This window comes from Heloderma suspectum, chromosome 4 (assembly GCF_057233095.1).
Source record: "Heloderma suspectum isolate Gila_16-S chromosome 4, 16-S_ref, whole genome shotgun sequence".
In the NCBI taxonomy this organism is placed as follows: Eukaryota; Metazoa; Chordata; class Lepidosauria; order Squamata; family Helodermatidae; genus Heloderma; species Heloderma suspectum.
The window spans coordinates 238,244,801-238,251,417 of NC_139461.1; positions in this window are offsets into that span (position 1 = coordinate 238,244,801).

The following is a 6,617-nucleotide window of genomic DNA, read 5'->3' on the forward strand; positions in this document are numbered from 1 at the left end:
TCCCAGGCACCTCCAAGTAGGGATGGGGAAAAATCCTACCTGGAAACTTGAAGAGTCATTGCAGGTCAGGTGTGGGCATCTTGTGACCCTCCAGATGTTGTTGCTCAGCAACCCCCACCAGCTCTAGCATAGGCAATTTTGAGGGATGCTGGGAGTTGTAGTCCACCAACATATGGAGGCCACAATTTGCCCACTCCTGGTGTAGTGCTGGCTAGCTGGGGGATGCTGGGAGTTGTTGTTCAACACACTTGGAGGGTACCAGGTTGAAGAAGGCTGATGGAGCTAGATGATCCAATATTCTGATTTGGTCTAAGGCAGCTTCCTGTGTTCATACCTATCATCTAGGTTTGAAGGTGCAAAAATGCCTTCCCTGGTTCTAGATTAATTTTTCACTGGTTTCACTCCTCCTTGCCTAAATAGATATACAGAGGGTGGCCATTTGGAATGCTACCTCAGCTTCATAGGGGTTGATCTGTTGAGTTCTACAAGGCCTGGTGTTAGTGTCCATCCCATTGAACATAGAATCATAGAATAGTAGGGTTGGAAAGGGCCTACAAGGCCATCGAGTCCAACCCGCTGCTCAATGCAGGAATCCAAGTCAGAGCATCCCTGACAGATGGCTGTCCAGCCTCATCTTGAACGCCCCCAGTGTGGGAGAGCCCACCACCTCCCTAGGGAATTGGTTCCATTGTCGTATCGCTCTAACAGTCAGGAAGTTTTTCCTGATGTTCATCTGGAATCTGGCTTCCTGTAACTTGAGCTCATTATTCCATGTCCTGCACTCTGGGATGATCGAGAAGAGATCCTGGCCTTCCTCTCTGTGACAACCTTTCAAGTACTTGAAGAGCGCTATCCTATCTCCCCTCAGTCTTCTCTTCTCAAGGCTAAACATGCCCAGTTCTTTCAGTCTGTCTTCATAGGGCTTTGTTTCCAGTCCCCTGAAACAGTTCAACATCTATATGAACTGCTGGGAAAAGCCATCTGTACTTCTGAGTGAGGTGTCATTACTATGCTGATGACACCCAGCTTTATATTTTTGTTACTAAAGAACTGGGAGCTACTGTCTCTGTTCTAAACCAGTGTCTGGGAGCTTTGGTCAGATGAATAAGGACAAATAGACTGAAGTAGAGTCGAGACAAGCGAGGAGTCATGCTTGTTGGATACTCTTGGAGGGGGAAGGCTGCCTATGATTGATGCAATTATGATTGTTCCATCAGAATAAGTCTGGACTCTGGGAGTGTTGTTTGTCCCAGCCCTGCTTTTTAATAAGCAGGTAGCTGTGGTGGCCAGTCAGCATTTGTCTCCCACATGCCTCCAGTGTGGGAGAGCCCACCACCTCCCTAGGTAATTGGTTCCATTGTCGTATTGCTCTAACAGTCAGGAAGTTTTTCCTGATGTTCAGCTGGAATCTGGCTTCCTTGATCCCATTATTCCGAGTCCGAGTAACTTGATCCCATTATTCCGAGTCCTGCACTCTGGGATGATCGAGAAGAGATCCTGGCCTTCCTCTCTGTGACAACCTTTCAAGTACTTGAAGAGCGCTATCATATCTCCCCTCAGTCTTCTCTTCTCAAGGCTAAACATGCCCAGTTCTTTCAGTCTCTCCTCAAAGGGCTTTGTTTCCAGTCCCCTGATCATCTTTGTTGATCAGGGGACTGGAATGGCTCTCATGACTGGAATACAGCATCTTTGTTGCCCTCCTCTGAACCCTCTCCAGCTTGTCTGCATCCTTCTTAAAGTGTGGTGCCCAGAACTGGACACAGTACTCCAGATGAGGCCTAACCAGTGCTGAGTAGAGGGGAACTAGTACTTCCTGGGATTTGGAAGCTATGCTTCTATTAATGGAGCCCAAAAGAGCATTGGCCTTTTTTGCAGACACATCACATTGTTGGCTCATATTCAGCTTATGATCGACAACAATTCCAAGATCCTTCTCGCTTGTAGTGTTGTTGAGCCACGTATCCCCCATCTTGTAACTGTGCATTGGGTTTCTTTTTCCTAGGTGCAGAACTTGGCATTTATCCCTATTAAATGTCATTCTGTTGTTTTCTGCCCAGCGCTCCAGTCTATCCAGATCACTTTGAATTTTGTTTCTATCTTCCAAAGTATTAGCGATCCCGCCCAATTTTGTGTCATCTGCAAATTTGATCAGCGTTCCCTGCACCTCCTCCTCCAAGTCATTAATAAAAATGTTGAAGAGCACTGGGCCCAGGACTGAGCCCTGCAGTACCCCACTCATTACTTCTCCCCAGTTTGAGAAGGTCCTATTGATAAGCACTCTTTGAGTCCGATTCTGTAACCAACTGTGGATCCACCGGATCATTGTTTCATCTAGCCCACTTTGAGCTAGTTTGCTCATCAGGATATCATGGGGCACTTTGTCGAAAGCTTTGCTGAAGTCGAGGTATACAGCATTCCCACGGTCTACAAGGGAGGTTACTTGATCAAAAAATGAGATCAGATTCGTCTGGCAGGACTTGGTTTTGACAAATCCATGTTGGCTTCAAGTAATCACTGCATTGTTTTCAAGGTGCTTCCAGATGGATTGCTTTATCATCTGCTCCAGAATTTTCCCAGGGATTGATGTCAGACTGACTGGTCTGTACTTCCCAGGTTCCTCCTTTTTACCCTTTTTGAAGATAGGGACAACATTAGCCCTCCTCCAGTCATCTGGCACTTCCCCTGTCCTCCATGATTTCTCAAAGAGAATAGACAGCAGTTCTGAGAGTTCTTCTGACAGTTCCTTTATTACTCTAGGATGCAGTTCATCTGGCCCTGGAGATTTGAACTCATTCAAAGTAATGAGGTGTTCCTTGACCATATGCCTATCGATCTCAAGCTGCAAGCCTGCCCCTTCAGCCTGTACTTCGCCTTTGCCAGGGGGGTCATAGACCCTCTTTTGTGAGAAAACTGAGCCAAGGTAGGAATTGAGCACCTCTGCCTTTTCTTTGTCATCTATTATCGTTTTGCTATCCTTATTTAATAGCTGAACAACCATTTCTTTCCTCTGCCTTTTACTATGCATGTAGCTGAAGAAAGCCTTATTGTTGTTTTTAGCATCCCTTGCTAACCTCAGCTTCAGCCTTCCTGACACCATCCCTGCAATTCTGTGCTACCTGCCTGTACTCTTCATTTGTTACTTGGCCTTCTTTCCACTTCCTATATGTGTCCTTTTTTGTTTTCAGGTCATCTCTAAGCTTTTTGTGAAGCCACATTGGCTTCTTCTGTTGTCTTCCTCCTTTTCTTCTTGTTGGAATTGTTTGTAATTGTGCCTTGAGAATTTCCTTTTTTAAAAGCTTCCACTCATCTTGGACTCCTTTTCTCATTAGAGTTGCTTGCCATGGGACCTTACTGATCATTGTTCTGAGTTTATTAAAATCAGCTTTCCTAAAATCCAGGGTATGCGTTTGACTACACTTGGCTTTTGCTTCCCTTAGAACCAAGAACTCAAGTACAACATGGTCGCTTTCCCCCAGAGTTCCTGTAACTGCTACTTTATCCACTAAATCATCTCTGTTGGTTAGGATCAAGTCAAGGATAGCCAATCCTCTAGTTCCTTTCTCTACTTTCTGTAGGAGGAAGTTATCCGCCACACAAGTCAGGAATTTCCTGGAGGGGCCATGTTTTGCAGAATTTGTCTCCCAACAAATATTGGCTAATTGCTTTTCAAAAGTTTCATCCTCGTCTTCTCCTTGGTTGGGTGGCTGGTAGTAGACTCCGACCACCAGGTTCCTTTTATTCTTTGCTCCATTTATTGTGATCCAGATGCTCTCGATGGGGCTACCAAGCTCATCCTCCTGTATTTCTGTGCAGAGATATGTATTTCTCACATACAGTGCAACCCCACCTCCCTTTCTGTTCCTCCTGTTCTTTTTGAACAAATTATATCCTTCAATTGCTGTATTCCAGTCATGAGAGCCATCCCACCAAGTCTCAGTTATACCTATCAAGTCATAACTTCCCCCCTGTATTAAGAGTTCAAGTTCGTTCTGTTTGTTTCCCATACTCTGGGCATTAGTATATAGACATCGAAGACCATGTGCTTCATAGTCTGGCTTTCTTCCTACATGTGTCTGAAGACTATTATTGGGCGCTATCAGAGCTGTTCTCTCCATTGCAGTGCATGTGCCTACGTCCATTGTTACCCCCAACATTACATCTCCCTTCCCCGTAGGATTCAGATTAAAGCCCTCCTGATGAAGTTCTTCATGCTGTGGCCAAACACATTCTTCCCAGCCTTTGTGAGGTGCAACCCATCCCTTGCCAACAGCCCATCTTCCAGGAAGTATAGCCCGTGGTCCCAGAATCCAAATCTCTCTCGTCGGCACCACCTTCGTAGCCAGTCATTCACCCGGAGTATTTTTCGTTCCCTTTCTATCCCTCTTCTAACTACTGGAAGGATGGATGAGAAAACTATCTGGGCTCCAAAGTTCTCGAGTTTCCTTCCCAAAGCTTCAAAGTCTGAAGTCTTGAGACAAATGAAGTTATGGGGAGGAAGATACAATGAGAGCTTGTGCATAACAAGGAGAAGGTAGAAAGTTGCACAAAACAAAGTATCTGTTTTTACTCAGAGTTGCTGGAGGAAGAAAAAATGAGGAAGGATTGTTGTATGGAGGGGAATATAATGGGTAGCGGGAGACTGTATGTGCTCAGTGGAGAATAAAAAGCATTCTGTATATGCTCAGAGGCACTCTATATTTAAGAACCTAAGAACAGCCATGCTGCATCAGACCAAGCTCCATCTAGTCCAGCATTCTGTTTACACAGTAGCCAACCAGCTGTCCATGGGAAACCCACAAGCAGCACATGAGTGCAAAAGCACCCTCCCACCCATATTCCCCTGCTGCTACCTTTGGTGCAATGTAAATAAATTCCAGTAATTCTAAATTTGTGTGTGCGTGCACGCACGTGCGTGTGCGCACGCGCACACACACACACACATATATATATAAATAATTAGGGCTGTGCATTGAATTCAGACAAACTCTGAAGCCCAAGCAGAATTGGGCAGTCTTTACATCTCAAAATAACATATTTTGCTTTAGTTTCGCTAAGAGCTGAAAAGGAGGGACAGAGTGTGGTTCGATGACTTACAGGTCCACCTTCTAATCCTAGGGCACATTTTTACCATGGGTCCCATCACTGTGCTTTGGGGAAGGACAAGGATGGGATCATGAGACAGCCATTCTTCCAGTGCCAGCACCATTCACTATGAAAAATATCTAGCAGACTGCCTTCCTTTATATATACCCAGTCGACATCTAAGATCATCAGAGGAAGCCTTGCTGGTCATTCCAAGACAAAAGGAATGTCGCCATGAAGAACCCTGACAGCGGGCCTTCTCTGCAGCAGCACCCACCCTCTGGCAAACCCTCTCCCATGCAGTTCGGGAGGCAGAAAATGTGGCATCTCTCAAGCGCCTCCTAAAAATGCACCGTTTCACCCAGGCTTTCCCTGGGCTGTAAATACTGTTGGGTTTTACATGCTTTAAAACTTTTAGGGCACAATCCTATTCAGATAGGCGTCCACCTCTGAAGTCAGAGCCTATCCAATGCAGGGCGGGAGAAGCATGGAAGGGATCGTTCCCTCTGCGCTTCTCCTGCCTTGCATTTTCAGCCGATTGCGGCTGCCTAGCTGCAGGACGGCTGAGCGGGAGAGGGGGCTGCTGTACAACACATTGGATGTGTCATACAGGCATTTCCGCCTGCCCTGGAATGCCCCTTTCCAGCCACTCCGCACTCCTCTTGTGAGTGCGGACAACGGGGCTGTCCCACACTGCCTCCAAGGCAGCACAGAAGTGTGAGAAGGTTAGTTCTCTGGGAACCGACCTTGGAGCGCAGGCTCTGAGGTTGGTTCCCGAAAAACCAGATATCCTATGGCCATCTACTCACTGTCTAGCAGCCATAGGATTGCTCCGTCCAAGTCTTATATTCTATCGTGTTGTATTTTATGGTTTTAATTGTTACGAATTGCCCAGAGAACCTTTGGCTGTTGGGCAGTATATAAATGTAATAAATAAATAATAAATAAATGAAAAAGGCTTAAACTGGATTTCAACCATCATAATTCCCTAGTTCCTGCTCCTATCCTTCTGAAACTCTGCAGGATCTTTGCCTGGGGACCCCTCTGTGACCTGTGCATTTTCATACAAATTTACCCCCAAACCATGGCGGGAGTGGAGTGAAATGAAGGGAAAGCAAATCACTCTCTCTCCCAAATTGGACAGCTTCCCATCTACATGAATTGCTGCACCTATCCTTCTGAAATTCTGCTGGTTTCTTCCTTAGGGACAACTCTAAGGTATCTGTACTTTTCAGAACAATATCCACAAGGAATATAGGGAGATAAGTATATCCTCTTTTGGAGACCCTCAAAATGCCAAGGCTATCCTTGCACAAAAACTCTTGTGGCTATCATTCTGCAGTTTGGCAGACATGATCCCCTCTGACAGGGTAACAAATTGTGAATTTTTCATCCTATTCTTCCAAGGAATAAAAAAAAGTTATTGCCAGTTCCCTTTAAGAGGAAATCAAAATATAAAAGCACATACCACAAAAAAACCTGGCATCTATTTTTCTGACATTGGGGCAGGTGCAATCCCCTCCTAAGGGGCTACT